This window comes from Pseudophryne corroboree, chromosome 1 (assembly GCF_028390025.1).
Source record: "Pseudophryne corroboree isolate aPseCor3 chromosome 1, aPseCor3.hap2, whole genome shotgun sequence".
Classification (NCBI taxonomy): Eukaryota; Metazoa; Chordata; class Amphibia; order Anura; family Myobatrachidae; genus Pseudophryne; species Pseudophryne corroboree.
In genome coordinates, this window is record NC_086444.1 from 528,179,857 (window position 1) to 528,202,412 (window position 22,556).

At 45.2% G+C, this 22,556-nt stretch overlaps 1 protein-coding gene across 1 annotated transcript in view; it reads left to right on the plus strand.

Annotated features, from left to right (window-relative positions):
* Positions 1-22,556, plus strand: part of KDM4C (lysine demethylase 4C) — a 961,089-nt gene that overhangs the window by 637,794 nt on the left and 300,739 nt on the right. The window lies entirely within an intron of this gene.

A 22,556-nucleotide genomic window follows, 5' to 3' on the forward strand; every position in this document is an offset into this window, starting at 1 on the left:
ATTTTTGTGACGTTTATAAAACTACCAAAGGCTAGATTTATTAAATTGCAAATTTGCTTTTTTTCTCTTTTAATGGACACTCTAAATTAAAAAGATAAAGTTTCCTTGGGTAGAGTAAACAATACAAAAAAAAATTCTGCAAAACTGACATCATGTTCAGCAGGTTTGGTATAATTGACAGTTACAGTGTTGACATTCGTTATGCTGATATGGTCATTATGTCGATATTGAACATGTCAGCATGTTGACACGTATGTTTTGTCATTGCTACAATGTTGACATGCAGGTTTTCTTCTCCTTCTGTCCCTAACCCTAACTAATGCTAACTCTATGCCTCCATGTTGAAATTCTAAAGGTCGATCTGCTGATGACATTGGGATTTTCAACATGTTAATAGCTGACATAGTGACTGCATATCTGTCTAACATGCTGAGACCACCAGACATATATTGTGACATAACATGTTGCCATGTTTTTCTTTGTGTACTTTTACTAATGTTCATTCAAAATATATATATTTGCTGCATAACATAGTAATATCACATGCATTTAGCGATAACCAATTTGTGATTTTCCACTGCCGACCTGCATGGCATATGAAGCATTGGTCAGTGTACTATATGTACTAATGCTCAGCATATTTTACCAAGTCATGATACCCATTTTTTTTTTTAAGTATCCTTTTTATTAAATACAGCTATATAGTTATGGGCATATTTATCATTGAATATTTGCTGTATATGTGCCAAGACACCCATTTTGAGGGGAAACCCACAAATATTAAGGATCCCCCGAACGCATAAAGGAGGGATTGCAGCAGATATCTCCAACATCTTCTGCGATGCCTTCATTTCTGACAGTAGCTGCAGCTCCCACAGTTTTCTATGGAGCTGCAAAGCTGTCAGATTTACCAAGCTCCGGAATGCAGAGCATTCTGGAGTTTGTCCGTGGCAGCTTAATGTAATCATCAGATGGTGTTATGCCGCTGTAGTCTATGTACTACAGATTGCATAAAACATCGGGAAGGCTCCCTGGCAATGGCCGCCACACAAGCCTGGTCAGCAGACAACACAGATCGGCCCCAGCTCCCGAAGTAGAAGTGTAATGATTGCGTTTGCAAACTTCTCACTTCTTTACACATTGCAGGAACGGTTTCTTCCAGAGCCCTTGTCCATGCATGTGTGTTTTAGTGCATCATGGAAATGTTCATTTCTTTTTGGTGTGAGTAGTGGCAGTAATTAACCCAATAACCAGTAAATTTAGAACATCTGATCCACCAAAATCACCACAAGACCAATATGTGCTACATTATTACCCATTTCTGCAGCAAGCCAGATGCCTTTTGACTTTCCAAAATTGTGACTGTCCACCGACAAACTGGACACTTTCTGTGTCAGGTATGATAGACTATCAAAACAGACATTATATATATATATATATATATATATATATATATATATATATATATATATATATATACATACATATATAAACCCTGTGCATTTAGTGTGTGTGTAAGCCGTATACATTATTTTATATTCAAAGTTCTAATTTATCCCCAATAAAATAAGTATTCTTCTGTGCAGATATAAACATTCATGAGTATTAATGAGCGTATGCAGACCCTGTGTACTGACAGGAGCATGCTTATCACGCTCCTAAGAGATGTCAATGGCATCATCAAACTTCAGGCAGTGCGCCAGCTTTCTAAATAACCTCTTGAGCTCCCATTAACAGCTAATTGGAATAATGTCTAAGGCAGTGACTCGCAACTTGTATGTCAGGAGTCAGGACCCATTTGTGTGTCACGATATTCGGCTCAGTGTGTCTCAAGAGTTTATAAAGAGAAGACTGTCTTAAATATGAAACAAAAATTAAGAGCTTGCAGTATGTAATGACAATATTTACAGAAAGGAAGTTGTTGGCCTATAAAGCTAATTATTAAGCGTGCCTGTCGTTTTAGTGACGTTGTTCATGCACAGTGCTTTTGTCCTATGTGTATGTTTACAAATATTTGTAAAAAATAGACAGCCATAGCAATATTGCCCACACTGTGGGCAGAAGGTGCGATGACTTTAGCGTTGACTCAAATTCTGATCTGTTCTCATTCTTGGGCCACATCCTCATTAATTCAGCACTTGTTTGGCCAGGGGAATGTGATACAGGGAAGGATGCCGGAAGGCTCTACTGCACTGTTTCCCAAACTGGGAGCCATGGGGTACTTGCAGGGAGTTGGGTTCGGGTGACCGGCGTTTGGGATCCCGCCGGTCACATAACTGCATCCCCTTGCAGAGGTGCCACAGGTTGGTAGTCCAGGACCAAATTAATACATTTATGATCAGTGTTATAGGCAAAATTAATGCCTGTGGACAAACAAAAATGCAACCCTGTCCACCACCATATAAATGAACAATTTTACTAAATTTCTCAATAAGAAAGTTTTGTCCTAGGTGTGCCATGAAACAACCGCTCATAGTCTTATGGTGCCATGATTGTAAAAGGTTTGGGAACCACTGATCTACTGTATGTTTAAAAAAACAACACTGTTGCTAGAGTTAAAGCCTCTTTAGTATACTATACTGAATGTGCAATATTTATGTAAAATGTTCCATATAATATAAATGTAACATTCTTAGGTTTCAGGAGCCGCTTGTAGACAACATTGCACTTGTGGTATTTATGACACTTCCAATCAGTTGATTGCAATTACATTACTACAGGATACAAAAAACTGTTTACATCTTCTGCTATTGCTGTTTAAAAAAAAAAAAACCCAGAAAAAAAAACCGGTGTTATAGTCAAATAAGACTGAACATTGCTGGGTAAGGTGGAATGTAGGCTGTAGTCACAAGGCTTTTAAAGGACATACGGTACAGTATTTTACTGAGACACTAACATTTCTTAAGAATCTGAGGACTTAACATTGAACCCACTATACCAGTCACCTTCAGACACATCCTGCATGTCATTCTGATTTAAGAAAACAATGTTCAATACTTAATTATAACAATAAGAAATAGGATGATTGATAAACGCACAAAATTGTTTTTGGTTAGTAAATATTACCCATACATCTTAAGCAGTCTAAATACCTGTAGTAACGATTGCATTTTTCCAAAAAATGTATATAAGAAATTGTACTATAACTGTATACGCCGATGCAGCAATATGGTATGGTAGGAAATTCCATAAGTAGGTTGTGGCACATGAGAAGTCTTGTAAGTGAAAGTGACAGGTGTTTACCAGAGACAAGGAGACAGGTAAATATAAGAAGGTGATAAGCATGGTATTTTGAGATATATGATGGGGTTGTGTTGGTGAGAGCTTTGCAGGTAATTTATAACATTCTGGATAACATTGGAAGCCAGTGAAGGTATTTTCAAAGTTGTGAAGATGATATGGAGAATGGAGTAAGGAAGATCGGTCTTTCTGCATCATTTAAGATGGATAGATGTGGCAATAGATGGTAGTGATGTGCACCGGAAATTTTTCGGGTTTTGGGTTCGGTTCTGCGGCCGTGTTTTGGGTTCGGACGCGTTTTGGCAAAACCTCACCGGAAATTTTTTGTCAGATTCGGGTGTGTTTTGGATTCGGGTGTTTTTTTCAAAAAACACTAAAAAACAGCTTAAATCATAGAATTTGGGGGTCATTTTGATCCCATAGTATTATTAACCTCAATAACCATAATGTCCACTCATTTTCAGTCTATTCTGAACACCTCACACCACACAATATTATTTTTAGTCCTAAAATTTGCACCGAGGTCGCTGGATGGCTAAGCTAAGCGACACAAGTGGCCGACACAAACACCTGGCCCATCTAGGAGTGGCACTGCAGTGTCAGACAGGATGGCACTTGAAAAAAATAGTCCCCAAACAGCACATGATGCAAAGAAAAAAAGAGGCGCAATGAGGTAGCTGTGTGACTAAGCTAAGCGACCCTAGTGGCCGACAAAAACACCTGGCCCATCTAGGAGTGGCACTGCAGTGTCAGACAGGATGGCACTTGAAAAAAATAGTCCCCAAACAGCACATGATGCAAAGAAAAAAAGAGGCGCAATGAGGTAGCTGTGTGACTAAGCTAAGCGACCCTAGTGGCCGACACAAACACCTGGCCCATCTAGGCAGTGGCGTAAGTTCGTCCTAGACGCCCGGAGGCAATATAAATACAGGTGCCCCCCTATATAGAGGCAAAATTTTTTTTTTATATATATATATATATATATATATATATATATATATATATATATATATATATATATATATATATATATATATATATATATACATACACACACACACACCACACCAATATTGATCCTGCAGGCTATATATATATATTTATATATATATATATATCCTGCCATTCTTTGCAAGCATAATGGCGTATGCATGAAGAAATTTCCAAAGGACAGCTCTTGCGGTGAGAGCTATTCTTTGCCATGATACAGTAGAACTTCCCGGTGTATGATCCGGAGTCCTATCTGTGCATGCGTGGGCTGATGCGCCCCACTAGGGGGTGCTGGGAGGGGTCCAATGGGTAATGTGATAGAAGCCCATCTAAAGATGGTGTTGCCCACCGCATCCAAGCCCTGGGGTCTAGGCTTGGTGGATAAGTAGTAAGCCGCCAAACCTCTGAAAACTGCATTTTTGGAGGTTTGGCTGCATTTTTAACCTTGTGCCAATGATACATCCCTGCAGACCAGTGCCAGTTTGGGGTCCACATGGGCCTGGAGCTGAAAGTGAGTCTATTATGTGACCGATACTGCGGGAGGGGAGGCAATCATTTTGCTGGCTGTCGGGATTCCTAGCGGTCAGGATACCGACACCAGAATACCGTCTCACAGGTCTTATTCCCATTCGTGGGTGTCCACAACACCAATAGAGTGGGATGGGAACCACCGAGACCACTGCGTTGCGAGCGCAACAAGCAAGGGCCTTCATTGCGCACGCCCCCTGCCAGAATTCTGACGGACGGGATGCTGCTGTCAGGATGCTGACAGACGGCATCCCGTCTGTCGGTAAAACATATGTATTCCCTGCGGGAGGACAATTAATTATGGGAGGAAGATGGGGAGGGATGGTCGCGGGCGGGCAGAAGGACTTGGCAAATGGGGGGGGGGCAGATGGAGTAACAGAGGTCTGGAGGACGGGATGAGGCAGAATGGGGGTCATTGTATATATGACAAAAATGCAGATTCATTAAACGGGCATTGAAACGTTGCACTACTTCAATTGGTGTCAGTGTGCAAATCATTGGAGTGCCGCACCACCTCTATTTTGCTAAACTACTTTGCTGTGAGGGCACCCAATGTATTAGTCTATTATGTGGCTGTGCCAGACCCCTACCTCAATCTATATATACAAACATACATACAGTATACTGGCAGTGCACTTATGCAGGGAGAAAGGGAGCATAGATGGATACCTTGTGTAGTGAAAGAAGGCTCTTCTCTCCTCCCCAATTACCAGAGGCAGAGCGCAATAAGAAGTGTAATCCAAGGCAAGCGTGGTACCAGCTCTTAAACACCGCCTCGCACGTGTGTCCATCCATCCCGTCCCCCCCTTCCCCACAGCAGCGGGGCAACGGTAGCAGCAGCTCCTCTCCTACCTCCCACAGCAGGCGCGCACCAGCGTACTCTCCTGGGGTTTGCGCTGTAGTGGCGGCTTACAGGAATGAGTCAGTTCAGTGACGTAACTAGAAATTTTTCTCCCCCAAGCCAAAAAATTATTCGCCCCCCCCCCCTCCATAATTGGCAGTATAGAGTGTGTGGCTTCATTGGGATGGGCATGGCTTACCATAAAGGGGTGTAACATTGCAGGAAAAGACTGCGTTATACCCCAGTTTTCCAACCTGCACGCCCAGGCGGGAAAGAAAATTAATCCTGATTCATGCCCCTTACATTATTTGTAATTTTTCCTCCTTATAGTAATGCCCAGTATACATTATGCCACATACTGCAGTGGCCCTTAGACATTATGCCACACACAATAATGCACATGACACAATATGAACACACCATAATGCCCCCGACACATTATGCCACACACCGTAATGCCCCCGACACATTATGACAGGAATCGTAATGCCCGTTATACATTATGCTACACACTGCAATGCCCCTGATACATTATACCACACACCGTAATGCCTGTGACACATTATGACAGGAATCACAATGCCCGTTATACATTATGCTACACACTGCAATGCCCTTGATACATTATAGCACATACAATGTCTTTGACACAGTATAACACACACCACAATGAGCCTGAGACATTATACCACATATCACAATGCCCGCGATATAGTATACCATACACCGTAATGCCCGACACATTATGACACACACCGCAATGTCCGTGATACATTATGCCACACACCGTAATGCCCATTATACATTAAGTTCTACAGTAAGGCTTCTAATTACTTTTAAATTACCTGCTCGTTGCCAGGGGTTTCATGCTCTTGGTTCCATGCACGGTGCCAGGGGTTTTCATGCTCAGGTTGTCATGCTCGTTGCCAGGGGTTTCATGCACTGGGTGTCATGTTCGTTGCCAGCGGTTTCATGCTCTTGGTTCCATGCACGGTGCCAGGGGTTTTCATGCTCAGGGTGTCATGCTCGTTGCCAGGGGTTTCATGCACTGGGTGTCATGCTCGTTGCCAGCGGTTCCATGCACGGTGCCAGGGGTTTCATGCTCAGGGTGTCATGCTCGTTGCCAGGGGGTTCATGCACTGGGTGTCATGCTCATTGCTAGGGGGTAGTGCGTGTTGCTAGGGCCGTGCTCCCAGTGCCACATATGCCCCCAGTGCCAGATATTCCCCCACAGTGTCAGGTATATGCCTCCAGTGCCAGGTACATGCCCCCAGTGCCAAATATACCCCCCCAGTGCCACATATGCCCCCTCAGTGCCTGCTCCCCCCCGTGCCAAATATTCCACCACAGTGCCACATATGCCCCCTCAGTGCCTACTCCCCCACAGTGCCAAATATTCCACCACAGTGCCACCTATGCCCCCTCAGTGCCAGCTATATGCCCCCAGTGCCAGATATTTCTCCACAGTGCCAGGCATATGCCCCCAATGCCAGATATTCCCCCACAGTGCCAGGTGTATGCCCCCAGTGCCAGATATTCCCCCCACAGTGCCGGGTATATGCCCCCAGTGCCAGATATTCCCCCACAGGGCCAGGTATATGCGCCCAGTGCCAGGTATATGCCCCCAGTGCCAGATATTCCCCCACAGGGCCAGGTATATGCCCCCAGTGCCAGATATTCCCCCACAGGGCCAGGTATATGCGCCCAGTGCCAGGTATATGCCCCCAGTGCCAGATCTTCCCCCATATGCCCCCAGTGCCAGATCTTCCCCCACTGTGCCAGGTATATGCCCCCAGTGCCAAATATACCCCCCTCCCCAGTGCCACATATGCCCCCCGCCCCAGTGCCAGGTCTCCTCCCCCAGTGCCAGGTATATGCCCCCCAGTGCCAGGTCTTCCCCCACAGTGCCAGGTATATGCCCCCAGTGCCAAATATACCCTCCTCCCCAGTGCCACATATGCCCCCCGTCCCAGTGCCAGGTCTTCCCCCCCAGTGCCAGGTATATGCCCCCCAGTGCCAGGTATATGCCCCACAGTGCCAGGTATATGCCCCCCAGTGCCAGGTCTTCCCCCCCAGTGCCAGGTCTTCCCCCACAGTGCCATGTATATGCCCCCCAGTGCCAGGTCTCCCCCCCCCCAGTGCCAGGTATATGCCCCCCAGTGCCAGGTATATGCCCCCCAATGCCAGGTATATGCCCCCCAGTGCCAGGTCTTCCCCCCCCAGTGCCAGGTATATGCCCCACAGTGCCAGGTATATACCCCACAGTGCCAGGTATATACCCCACAGTGCCAGGTATATGCCCCCCAGTGCCAGGTCTTCCCCCCCAGTGCCAGGTATATGCCCCCAAGTGCCATGTATATGCCCCCCAGTGCCAGGTCTCCTCCCCCCCCAGTGCCAGGTATATGCCCCCCAGTACCAGGTATATGCCCCCAGTGCCTGCTCCCACCTTGTGTTGGAGGGACATGGAGCGCATCGCGCGTCTCCTGTGTCCCTCCCTGGCTCTCTCCCCCGGCCGGTCTAATACAGGAAGTGCCGGTTCGTGAGCCAATCAGAGCTCACGAATGGCACTTCCTTAGACCGGCCGGGAGAGAGCCAGGGAGGGACACAGGAGACGCGCGATGCGCTCCATGTCCCTCCAACACAGCAGGGAGGGAGACATCAGATTGACATGCGGGCGCTCGTCCGCATGTCAATCTGTGTAATGTCAGAGGCGCCACTGCGAGGCGCCCTCTGCGGGTCAGGAGCCCGGCGGCAGCCGACTCCGCTGCCTCCCGGACTTCCGCCCCTGCATCTAGGAGTGGCACTGCAGTGTCAGACAGGATGGCACTTGAAAAAAATAGTCCCCAAACAGCACATGATGCAAAGAAAAATGAAAGAAAAAAGAGGTGCAAGATGGAATTGTCCTTGGGCCCTCCCACCCACCCTTATGTTGTATAAACAGGACATGCACACTTTAACGAACCCATCATTTCAGCGACCGGGTCTGCCACACGACTGTGACTGAAATGACTGGTTGGTTTGGGCCCCCACCAAAAAAGAAGCAATCAATCTCTCCTTGCACAAACTGGCTCTACAGAGGCAAGATGTCCACCTCATCATCATCGTCCGATTCATCACCCCTTTCATTGTGTACATCCCCCTCCTCACAGATTATTAATTCGTCCCCACTGGAATCCACCATCTCAGGTCCCCGTGTACTTTCTGGAGGCAATTGCTGCTGGTGAATGTCTCCACGCAGGAATGGATTATAATTCATTTTAATGAACATCATCTCCACATTTTCTGGAAGTAACCTCGTACGCCGATTGCTGACAAGGTGAGCGGCTGCACTAAACACTCTTTCGGAGTACACACTGGAGGGAGGGCAACTTAGGTAGAATAAAGCCAGTTTCTGCAAGGGCCTCCAAATTGCCTCTTTTTCCTGCCAGTATACGAACGGACTGTCTGACGTGCCTACTTGGATGCGGTCACTCATATAATCCTCCACCATTCTTTCAATGGTGAGAGAATCATATGCAGTGACAGTAGACGACATGTCAGTAATCATTGGCAGGTCCTTCAGTCCGGACCAGATGTCAGCACTCGCTCCAGACTGCCCTGCATCACCGCCAGCGGGTGGGCTTGGAATTCTTAGCCTTTTACTCGCACCCCCAGTTGCGGGAGAATGTGAAGGAGGAGCTGTTGACGGATCACGTTCTGCTTGACTTGACAATTTTCTCACCAGCAGGTCTTTGAACCCCTGCAGACTTGTGTCTGCCGGAAAGAGAGATACAACGTAGGTTTTAAATCTAGGATCGAGCACGGTGGCCAAAATGTAGTGCTCTGATTTCAACAGATTGACCACCCGTGAATCCTGGTTAAGCGAATGAAGAGCTCCATCCACAAGTCCCACATGCCTAGCGGAATCGCTCTGTTTTAGCTCCTCCTTCAATGTCTCCAGCTTCTTCTGCAAAAGCCTGATGAGGGGAATGACCTGACTCAGGCTGGCAGTGTCTGAACTGACTTCACGTGTGGCAAGTTCAAAGGGTTGCAGAACCTTGCACAACGTTGAAATCATTCTCCACTGCGCTTGAGTCAGGTGCATTCCACCTCCTTTGCCTATATCGTGGCCAGATGTATAGGCTTGAATGGCCTTTTGCTGCTCCTCCATCCTCTGAAGCATATAGAGGGTTGAATTCCACCTCGTTACCACCTCCTGCTTCAGATGATGGCAGGGCAGGTTCAGGTATTTTTGGTGGTGCTCCAGTCTTCTGTACGCGGTGCCTGAACGCCGAAAGTGGCCCGCAATTCTTCGGGCCACCGACAGCATCTCTTGCACGCCCCTGTCGTTTTTTAAATAATTCTGCACCACCAAATTCAAGGTATGTGCTAACCATGGGACGTGCTGGAATTTGCCCAGATGTAATGCACGCACAATATTGCTGGTGTTGTCCGATGTCACAAATCCCCAGGAGAGTCCAATTGGGGTAAGCCATTCTGCGATGATGTTCCTCAGTTTCCGTAAGAGGTTTTCAGCTGTGTGCGTATTCTGGAAAGCGGTGATACAAAGCGTAGCCTGCCTAGGAACGAGTTGGCGTTTGCGAGATGCTGCTACTGGTGCCGCCGCTGCTGTTCTTGCAGCGGGAGGCAATACATCTACCCAGTGGGCTGTCACAGTCATATAGTCCTGAGTCTGCCCTGCTCCACTTGTCCACATGTCCGTGGTTAAGTGGACATTGGGTACAACTGCATTTTTTAGGACACTGGTGAGTCTTTTTCTGAGGTCTGTGTACATTTTCGGTATCGCCTGCCTAGAGAATGGAACCTAGATGGTATTTGGTACCGGGGACACAGTACCTCAATCAAGTCTATAGTTGGCTCTGAATTAACGATGGATACCGGAACCACGTTTCTCACCGCCCAGGCTGCCAAGGCCTCAGTTATCCGCTTTGCAGCAGGATGACTGCTGTGATATTTCATCTTCCTCGCAAAGGACTGTTGTACAGTCAATTGCTTACTGGAAGTAGTACAAGTGGTCTTCCGACTTCCCCTCTGGGATGACGATCGACTCCCAGCAGCAACAACAGCAGCGCCAGCAGCAGTAGGCGTTACACTCAAGGATGCATCGGAGGAATCCCAGGCAGGAGAGGACTCGTCAGACTTGCCAGTGACATGGCCTGCAGGACTATTGGCTTTCCTGGGTAAGGAGGAAATTGACACTGATGAAGTTGGTGGTGTGGTTTGCAGGAGCTTGGTTACAAGAGGAAGGGATTTACTGGTCAGTGGACTGCTTCCGCTGTCGCCCAAAGTTTTTGAACTTGTCACTGACTTATGATGAATGCGCTGCAGGTGACGTATAAGGGAGGATGTTCCGAGGTGGTTAACGTCCTTACCCCTACTTATTACAGCTTGACAAAGGCAACACACGGCTTGACACCTGTTGTCCGCATTTGTGTTGAAATAATTCCACACCGAAGAGCTGATTTTTTTTGTATTTTGACCAGGCATGTCAATGGCCATATTCCTCCCACGGACAACAGGTGTCTCCCCGGGTGCCTGACTTAAACAAACCACCTCACCATCAGAATCCTCCTTGTCAATTTCCTCCCCAGCGCCAGCAACACCCATATCCTCATCCTGGTGTACTTCAACACTGACATCTTCAATTTGACTATCAGGAACTGGACTGCGGGTGCTCCTTCCAGCACTTGCAGGGGGCGTGCAAATGGTGGAAGGCGCAAGCTCTTCCCGTCCAGTGTTGGGAAGGTCAGGCATCGCAACCGACACAATTGGACTCTCCTTGGGGATTTGTGATTTCGAAGAACGCACAGTTCTTTGCTGTGCTTTTGCCAGCTTAAGTCTTTTCTTTTTTCTAGCGAGAGGATGAGTGCTTCCATCCTCGTGTGAAGCTAAACCACTAGGCATGAACATAGGCCAGGGCCTCAGCCGTTCCTTGCCACTCCGTGTCGTAAATGGCATATTGGCAAGTTTACGCTTCTCCTCGGACGCTTTTAATTTTGATTTTTGAGGCATTTTACTGATCTTTTGTGTTTTGGATTTTACATGCTCTGTACTATGACATTGGGCATCGGCCTTGGCAGACGACGTTGATGGCATTTCATCGCCTCGGCCATGACTAGTGGCAGCAGCTTCAGCACGAGGTGGAAGTGGATCTTGATCTTTCCCTATTTTTTTAACCTCCACATTTTTGTTCTCCATATTTTAATGCGCACAACTAAAAGGCACCACAGGTATACAATGTAGATGGATGGATAGTATACTTAATGGATGACGAGTGACGACACAGAGGTAGGTACAGCAGTGGCCTACCGTACTGCTATATACAGTATAATGGACCTGGTGGACACTCAGCAGACTGATAAACTACTAGTATAAAAAAAAAAAAGCCACCACAGGTATACAATGTAGATGGATGGATAGTATACTTATGGATGACGAGTGACGACACAGAGTTAGGTACAGCAGTGGCCTACCGTACTGCTATATACAGTATAATGGACCTGGTGGACACTGTCAGCAGACTGCTAAACTGCTAGTATAAAAAAAAGCCACCACAGGTATACAATGTAGATGGATGGATAGTATACTTTATGGATGACGAGTGACGACACAGAGGTAGGTACAGCAGTGGCCTACCGTACTGCTATATACAGTATAATGGTCCTGGTGGACACTGTCAGCAGACTGATAAACTACTAGTATAAAAAAAAAAGCCACCACAGGTATACAATGTAGATGGATGAATAGTATACTTTATGGATGATGAGTGACGACACAGAGGTAGGTACAGCAGTGGCCTACCATACTGCTATATACAGTATAATGGACCTGGTGGACACTGTCAGCAGACTGCTAAACTACTAGTATAAAAAAAAGCCACCACAGGTATACAATGTAGATGGATGGATAGTATACTTAATGGATGACGAGTGATGACACAGAGGTAGGTACAGCAGTGGCCTACCGTACTGCTATATACAGTATAATGGACCTGGTGGACACTGTCAGCAGACTGCTAAACTACTAGTATAAAAAAAAAGCCACCACAGGTATACAATGTAGATGGATGGATAGTATACTTTATGGATGACGAGTGACGACACAGAGGTAGGTACAGCAGTGGCCTACCGTACTGCTATATACAGTATAATGGACCTGGTGGACACTGTCAGCAGACTGATAAACTACTAGTATAAAAAAAAAGCCACCACAGGTATACAATGTAGATGGATGGATAGTATACTTTATGGATGACGAGTGACGACACAGAGGTAGGTACAGCAGTGGCCTACCATACTGCTATATACAGTATAATGACCTGGTGGACCCTGTCAGCAGACTGCTAAACTACTAGTATAAAAAAAAAGCCACCACAGGTATACAATGTAGATGGATGGATAGTATACTTAATGGATGACGAGTGACGGTGACGACACAGAGGTAGGTACAGCAGTGGCCTACCGTACTGCTATATACAGTATAATGGACCTGGTGGACACTGTCAGCAGACTGCTAAACTACTAGTATAAAAAAAAAGCCACCACAGGTATACAATGTAGATGGATGGATAGTATACTTTATGGATGACGAGTGACGACACAGAGGTAGGTACAGCAGTGGCCTACCGTACTGCTATATACAGTATAATGGACCTGGTGGACACTGTCAGCAGACTGCTAAACTACTAGTTTAAAATAAAAAGCCACCACAGGTATACAATGTAGATGGATGGATAGTATACTTTATGGATGACGAGTGACGACACAGAGGTAGGTACAGCAGTGGCCTACCGTACTGCTATATACAGTATAATGGACCTGGTGGACACTGTCAGCAGCTGTCAGCAGACTGATAAACTACTAGTATAAAAAAAAAGCCACCACAGGTATACAATGTAGATGGATGGATAGTATACTTTATGGATGACGAGTGACGACACAGAGGTAGGTACAGCAGTGGCCTACCGTACTGCTATATACAGTATAATGACCTGGTGGACCCTGTCAGCAGACTGCTAAACTACTAGTATAAAAAAAAAGCCACCACAGGTATACAATGTAGATGGATGGATAGTATACTTAATGGATGACGAGTGACGACACAGAGGTAGGTACAGCAGTGGCCTACCGTACTGCTATATACAGTATAATGGACCTGGTGGACACTGTCAGCAGACTGCTAAACTACTAGTATAAAAAAAAAGCCACCACAGGTATACAATGTAGATGGATGGATGGATAGTATACTTAATGGATGACGAGTGATGACACAGAGGTAGGTACAGCAGTGGCCTACCGTACTGCTATATACAGTATAATGGACCTGGTGGACACTGTCAGCAGACTGCTAAACTACTAGTATAAAAAAAAAGCCACCACAGGTATACAATGTAGATGGATGGATAGTATACTTAATGGATGACGAGTGATGACACAGAGGTAGGTACAGCAGTGACCTACCGTACTGCTATATACAGTATAATGGACCTGGTGGACACTGTCAGCAGACTGCTAAACTACTAGTATTAAAAAAAAAAAAAGCCACCACAGGTATACAATGTAGATGGATGGATAGTATACTTTATGGATGACGAGTGACGACACAGAGGTAGGTACAGCAGTGGCCTACCGTACTGCTATATACAGTATAATGGACCTGGTGGACACTGTCAGCAAACTGCTAAACTACTAGTATAAAAAAAAAGCCACAGGAGTGTTTTTCAGGCAGACAAACGTATACTGGTGGTCACTGTCAGCAAAACTCTGCACTGTACTCCTGCTATAGCTGCTCCCCAGTCCCCACAATTAAGCAGTGTGAGCACTCAGCACAGATGTATCATGCAGCACACTGAGCACAGATATGGTATGGAGCATTTTTTTCAGGCAGAGAAGAGAACGGATAAAAAACTGGTGGTCACTATCAGCAAAACTCTGCACTGTACTCCTCCTAACAGCTGCTCCCCAATCCTCCCCACAATAGTAAAATAAACAAGCAAAGCAATCAGATCAACTGTCTTGTATATAAACGGAGAGGACGCCAGTCACGTCCTCTCCCTATCAATCTCAATGCACGTGTGAAAATGGCGGCGACGAGCGGCTGCTTATATAGAATCCGAATCTCGCGAGAATCCGACAGCGGGATGATGACGTTCGGGCGCGCTCGGGTTAACCGAGCCATACGGGAGAATCCGAGTATGGCTCGGACCCGTGTAAAAATGGTGAAGTTCGGGGGGGGTTCGGTTTCTCGGAAACTGAACCCGCTCATCACTAATAGATGGTAGAAGGGAATGACTGATAGCCAAATGCCAGAAGTCACACGTGTGAGCCCAAGTTCATACATATGCAGTAGCACTGGTGAGTCATACTCTGGAGCTCTAAGTTTCGAATGATTTGTGGGGACAGCTGATATTTGGAATTGCTCTTGTGCTTGCAGCAAGTTAGATAATTCCTGGTCCCCCCTTGAAATTATGGCAGAAAGCAGCATACCGTTTCCCTGGAAAAGAGCTATGACACTGTCGATGCATGTCAGGTTGGTGTGGCGATGGGTGCACCAGGGAGTAATAGATTGGTGAAAGGGAGGAATACACCACCTCCCCATGATGAACTACAATTACTAAACCAACATTAGCCAGTGTCGGGTGGACACCCCTGACTGTCTAACCTCTATCAGCCCAGCAGAACCAACTGTGGCTCAGGTACAATGAGACTACCTACACCTATCTGCCTTGGCTTAAGAGCATCAAGCCTAGTACCCTTGGCTGCAACATACCTCGATATCCCTCACTACTGGAGTCAGCATACTTCTCATCCACATACCGAGGTATTCTTCACTACTGAAGGCAGGCTCTTTCACATGCCGAGGTACCCTTTACCACTATAGGTAGGTTCATACACATACCGAAGTACCTAATGGTGGTTTTAGGTGGGGCACGCATCCCAGGCTGCCCACCACTGACACTGATCCACAGCAGCAGCCACTGACAACCATCACACTCTTTTTTTCTTTCTTTCTTTCTTTCTTTCTTTCTTTCTTTCTTTCTTTCTTTCTTTCTTTCTTTCTTTCTTTCTTTCTTTCTTTCTTTCTTTTTATTCAATAAGAGCCAAATAGACATACATAGAGACATATAAACAGACAGCTCTCAGTTGTATAAGAGAAATAAAAGATAACAAGACAGAAGGGGGAGGGGAGGGGTGGAGGGCCAAGACAAAGATAAGAAGATGGAAAGCAAGATATCAGAAAAGACAATTACTGGCGGAAGAACATGCAGTTGTGGCTTATAATAAAAACAATGTGGGAAGCCGTGAGGAGGTCCCGAGGGCAAATTGTCAAAGGTTCAAGAAAAGTGGATTGAAAGAGGAGCCGAAACTAAACTAAGACAGGGCTATCTTGTTGACAACCAGGGTTCCCAGACTAAATTAAACTTATGGGGCGGTCATGGAGATATGTAATCCTCTCCATATTGGCAATAAACCTGACATAATTAGTGCGTGGATGGTAAGGGGCGAGGGTGATTTCCAATTTCTGGCGATTAAGGATTTCGCAGTGGCTAAGACATGGGAGAATAATTTGTTCCAAATTGGGTCAACATCTTGGAAATGATAGGGCAAAATACCCAAGGGTCCAGGACAAGCGGAATGCCAGAAAGAGATTTTAACAGATCAAGTACCTTATTCCAGAAGGGAACTATGATAGGGCAAGACCACCATAAAAGATATAAGGTTCCTCTCTGGCCACAGCCCCACCAGCAAACCGAAGTAGCAGAGGGAAAGATCTTAGACAGTCTATCAGGGGTATAAAACCACCGATAATAAAAATTTTAGGAGGTGTCCTTTATACGGGTTGAGATTGAGCGCTTGGCTATTCCTTCCCTCACCTCCTCCCAACAGGAGTCATCCGGAAGGGGGCCGAGATCCCTCTCCCACTCCAGCTCATGGCGGGTCCACAAAGAAGAGACAGCCTCAATTAATATCGAGTATATATGAGAGATAATACCCTTGACTGGAGGATTCTCCAAACAAATACGCTCAAAAGGGGTGGGATCCTCATTCGTCTCAGTAACAGGAGAGTGGTCAAAGGAAATGTAGAATCTGGAGAAATTCAAAGGAGGGGGCACCAATGAGGGAAATTTAACCTTGATTTCATGAAGAGAAGCCCACGATCCCTGAGAGCGGAGATCCGACACCAGTCTAATACCTACCTTGTACCACAATTTAAATTGTATAGGAGAGAGACCAGGAAGGAAAGCCGGATTATCCCACAGGGGGTGAGGGGAGATGGAGAGAACATCTTAAATTTAATGGACGAGTAGTCCCAAAAAGAGAGGGAGCATTTAAGGGAGAGGAGCAAATGAAGCAGCGAGCTTCTAGAAGTTTTTATAGACCCCAAAGGGGGGCTAGGGATCGGACTCCCAACGTGGAGGTCTCCAAGTCAATCCATGCAATAGCACCCAAAGAAGGTCGCAATATGGCTCAAATTGCTGGCCAGATAATACAGCTTAACATCAGGGAACCCCCTACCACCCAACAATCTAGGAAGCTTGAGATTACCTAGAGCTAATCTAGGGGGTTTATGATACCACACAAAGCGTGGAAGATATGACTGTATTCCCCTCAGCACTTTTGCAGGGACTTTAACTGGGAGTGTTTGAAATAGATAGAGGAGTTTAAGAAAAATAGTCATTTTGATAACGATAATCCTGCCTAACCACAAAATTATATAGGATTTCCAGCGTTTAAGATCTTGTCTAAGTTTATGTATAAGTCTGGGATAATTTTCTGTATAAAGATGATCATAATGAGACGTAATATAGACTCCTAAATACTTAATTTTATGGTCTTGCCATTTAAAGTGATATAAGGAGGATAAAGAACTCTTTAGACCATGGGGAATGTGGAGGGGCAGAGCCTCATATTTAGAAAAATTTAATTTTGTAGCCAGATAAGCGTCCATAATCATTGATAATATCCTAGAGCAGGAAGGGTAGATTGAGGATGTGTATTCGTCAGCAGAATATCATCTACAAACAACAAGATTTTGAAAGTATGGGGTCCCGCTTCCACACCTAGCACCTTGTCACAGTCTGATCATGGCGACAAGCGGTTCAGTGACCAGAGCAAATATGAGGGGTGAAAGTGGGCAGCCCTGTCTCGTCCCATTAGTAAGTGGAAAGGGATCTGAAAGGATACCATTAGTCAAACCTCTTGCCACCGGGTAAGAATATAGGGCCGATACAGCAGTCAGGAATTCAGCATTTATACCAAACATTTTTAGGGCTTTAAACAAAAAAGGCCAGGAGATGCGATCATACGCCTTTTCAGCGTCCAAGGAAAGGATGAGGGAAGGGGTTTGTATGCAATTGGGAATTTGGATAAGATCTACTGTTCATCTCGTGTTGTCCCTGGCCTAACATCCTGGGATAAAACCCACTTGGTCATAATGGAGGACACTGTTTAAACAAGTGGCCAGGGAGGACACTGTTTAAACAAGTGGCCCAAATTTTTGCGTACAACTCAATATCAATATTTAGTAACAGAATAGGTCTGTAATTGGCAAAATTCAAGGGGCTTTTACCCTCTTTATGAATAATGATTATTTTGGCTTCAAACATGGTTGGGAAAACTGGGACCGATGTAAAACTGCATTAAATAGGGACTTAAGATAAGGTGTTAAAATATGGGCAAATGTTTTGTAGTAGGAAGCCGAAAAGCCATCTTTACCTGGGGCCTTTGATGGCTTTTAGGACTTGATAACAATCACACTCTTGTTGCCAATGCTCTTCAGCATAGGGGGCCCCACAGTCCTTAATCTGGCACTTGCACGGAACTTCCATTGGCTTGGTGTTCTGCTGACCACAGTTGACTGCAGCTCCTTTAGGGGCATGTTGAGTTACTTAGTGGTACATAAACTTGCAAACAATGGGTACATAATTCACATTATACAGTACATTCAATGTAAATATAATACCCTGGTAGGGATGTTTAATGGTGTGTGTGTGTGTGAGATTCACTAACCTCGGTAGGTTCTCTGGGTTCTTCAGCAGAGTTGCCCATTTACCGTTTTCACTTCAGGTTCGCTAATGAGGGCGGAGGTATGAAAGTACAGAGCCAGTCTCAAGTATGGCATTCAGGGCCTCAATGAGGTACAGTAGTTTTTATTCAAATGACAGATAGTTATGATGAAGCAAAGGAACACTGCCCACAGGATGGGTTCACCACAATAACATACAATCTACGGTAAGTACTGTATATGTAAATTACAGAGAACAACCGTAATCACCTTTGTAGCAATATACTTAATATATCAATCTCCTTTAGATATACTACTCGGTATTATGCTTATGATATTGAATGTTTTTTATGTATTTTATTTATTTATTCATTTACTTATTATACATAGTGGACTAGACATTTTTCTGGCTGTCAGATAAGGAACGGTAAAGGGGGGTACTCACGGAGCTATCGCTGCTTAAAATCTAAGCAATCTGACTAGATTGCTTAGATTTTAAGCATGATCGCTCCGTGTGTACCCCTCACAGCGATAGCGATGCGCAGCCCCGCGCATCGCTTTCGCTGGTGCTAGATTGGCCTGCATGCAGGCCAATCTAGCAGGTCGCTCAGTTCACCTGCTGGGTGAAATTAGCGCCCCCCCGTCTCCCCCCGCACGCTCAGCACACATCTCTCCCACATCGGCCAGTGAGTACTGGCCTTAAGAATTCCTACCCTTACTATCTATTTGCTTCTTCAGTTTGCCATAGCTAGAGTAGTAGAACAAAGCAATAGAATTTACATGGAGTTTTAATGACTGAAAGAAACTTCCATTACTGCACAATTATACATTTTTTTTGTTTTGATTAGAGATGAGCGGGTTCGGTTTCTCTGAATCCGAACCCGCCAGAACTTCATGTTTTTTTTCACGGGTCCGAGCGACTCGGATCTTCCCGCCTTGCTCGGTTAACCCGAGCGCGCCCGAACGTCATCATGACGCTGTCGGATTCTCGCGAGGCTCGGATTCTATCGCGAGACTCGGATTCTATATAAGGAGCCGCGCGTCGCCGCCATTTTCACACGTGCATTGAGATTGATAGGGAGAGGACGTGGCTGGCGTCCTCTCCATTTAGATTATAAGAGACTGAGAGAGATTTACTGGAGCTGACTAGGAGGAGTACTGTTACTGTAGAAGTGTAGAGACTGAGTGGAGAGAGTTTACTAGTGAGGACAGTGCAGTTTACTTTATAATCCGTTCTCTGCCTGAAAAAAGCGATACACAGCACACAGTGACTCAGTCACATACCATATCTGTGTGCACTGCTCAGGCTCAGGCCAGTGTGCTGCATCATCTATTATCTATATATAATATTATATATATCTGTCTGACTGCTCAGCTCACACAGCTTATAATTGTGGGGGAGACTGGGGAGCACTACTGCAGTGCCAGTTATAGGTTATAGCAGGAGCCAGGAGTACATAATATATTATATAGTGAGTGACCACCAGACACACAGTGCAGTTTATTTAATATATCCGTTCTCTGCCTGAAAAAAGCGATACACACAGTGACTCAGTCAGTCACATACCATATCTGTGTGCACTGCTCAGGCTCAGGCCAGTGTGCTGCATCATCTATTATCTATATATAATATTATATATATCTGTCTGACTGCTCAGCTCACACAGCTTATAATTGTGGGGGAGACTGGGGAGCACTACTGCAGTGCCAGTTATAGGTTATAGCAGGAGCCAGGAGTACATAATATATTATATAGTGAGTGACCACCAGACACACAGTGCAGTTTATTTAATATATCCGTTCTCTGCCTGAAAAAAGCGATACACACAGTGACTCAGTCAGTCACATACCATATCTGTGTGCACTGCTCAGGCTCAGGCCAGTGTGCTGCATCATCTATTATCTATATATAATATTATATATATCTGTCTGACTGCTCAGCTCACACAGCTTATAATTGTGGGGGAGACTGGGGAGCACTACTGCAGTGCCAGTTATAGGTTATAGCAGGAGCCAGGAGTACATAATATATTATATAGTGAGTGACCACCAGACACACAGTGCAGTTTATTTAATATATCCGTTCTCTGCCTGAAAAAAGCGATACACACAGTGACTCAGTCAGTCACATACCATATCTGTGTGCACTGCTCAGGCTCAGGCCAGTGTGCTGCATCATCTATCATCTATTATCTATATATAATATTATATATATCTGTCTGACTGCTCAGCTCACACAGCTTATAATTGTGGGGGAGACTGGGGAGCACTACTGCAGTGCCAGTTATAGGTTATAGCAGGAGCCAGGAGTACATAATATATTATATAGTGAGTGACCACCAGACACACAGTGCAGTTTATTTAATATATCCGTTCTCTGCCTGAAAAAAGCGATACACACAGTGACTCAGTCAGTCACATACCATATCTGTGTGCACTGCTCAGGCTCAGGCCAGTGTGCTGCATCATCTATTATCTATATATAATATTATATATATCTGTCTGACTGCTCAGCTCACACAGCTTATAATTGTGGGGGAGACTGGGGAGCACTACTGCAGTGCCAGTTATAGGTTATAGCAGGAGCCAGGAGTACATATTATATTAAAATTAAACAGTGCACACTTTTGCTGCAGGAGTGCCACTGCCAGTGTGACTGACCAGTGACCTGACCACACTGACCACCAGTATAGTTAGTAGTATACTTATATTGTGATTGCCTGAAAAAGTTAAACACTCGTCGTGTGACTTCACTTGTGTGTTTTTTTTTTTTTTATTCTATAAAAATAAAACTCATTCTGCTGACAGACAGTGTCCAGCAGGTCCGTCATTATATAATATATAATATATACCTGTCCGGCTGCAGTAGTGATATATATATATTTTTTATATCATTTATCATCCAGTCGCAGCAGACACAGTACGGTAGTTCACGGCTGTGGCTACCTCTGTGTCTCTGCACTCGGCAGGCAGTCCGTCCATAATTGTAATACCACCTAACCGTGGATTTTTTTCATTCTTCTTTATACATACATAGTTACATAGACATCTTCTCTTTATCAACCAGTCTATATTAGCTGCAGACACAGTACAGTACGGTAGTTCACGGCTGTGGCTACCTCTGTGTCTGCACTCGGCAGGCAGTCCGTCCATAATTGTATACCACCTAACCGTGGTTTTTTTTCATTCTTCTTTATACATACATAGTTACATAGACATCTTCTCTTTATCAACCAGTCTATATTAGCTGCAGACACAGTACAGTACGGTAGTTCACGGCTGTGGCTACCTCTGTGTCTGCACTCGGCAGGCAGTCCGTCCATAATTGTATACCACCTAACCGTGGATTTTTTTCAGTCTTCTTTATACATACATAGTTACATAGACATCTTCTCTTTATCAACCAGTCTATATTAGCTGCAGACACAGTACAGTACGGTAGTTCACGGCTGTGGCTACCTCTGTGTCTGCAGTCGGCAGGCAGTCCATAATTGTATACTAGTATCCATCTCCATTGTTTACCTGAGGTGCCTTTTAGTTGTGCCTATTAAAATATGGAGAACAAAAATGTTGAGGTTCCAAAATTAGGGAAAGATCAAGATCCACTTCCACCTCGTGCTGAAGCTGCTGCCACTAGTCATGGCCGAGACGATGAAATGCCAGCAACGTCGTCTGCCAAGGCCGATGCCCAATGTCATAGTACAGAGCATGTCAAATCCAAAACACCAAATATCAGAAAAAAAAGGACTCCAAAACCTAAAATAAAATTGTCGGAGGAGAAGCGTAAACTTGCCAATATGCCATTTACCACACGGAGTGGCAAGGAACGGCTGAGGCCCTGGCCTATGTTCATGGCTAGTGGTTCAGCTTCACATGAGGATGGAAGCACTCAGCCTCTCGCTAGAAAAATGAAAAGACTCAAGCTGGCAAAAGCAGCACAGCAAAGAACTGT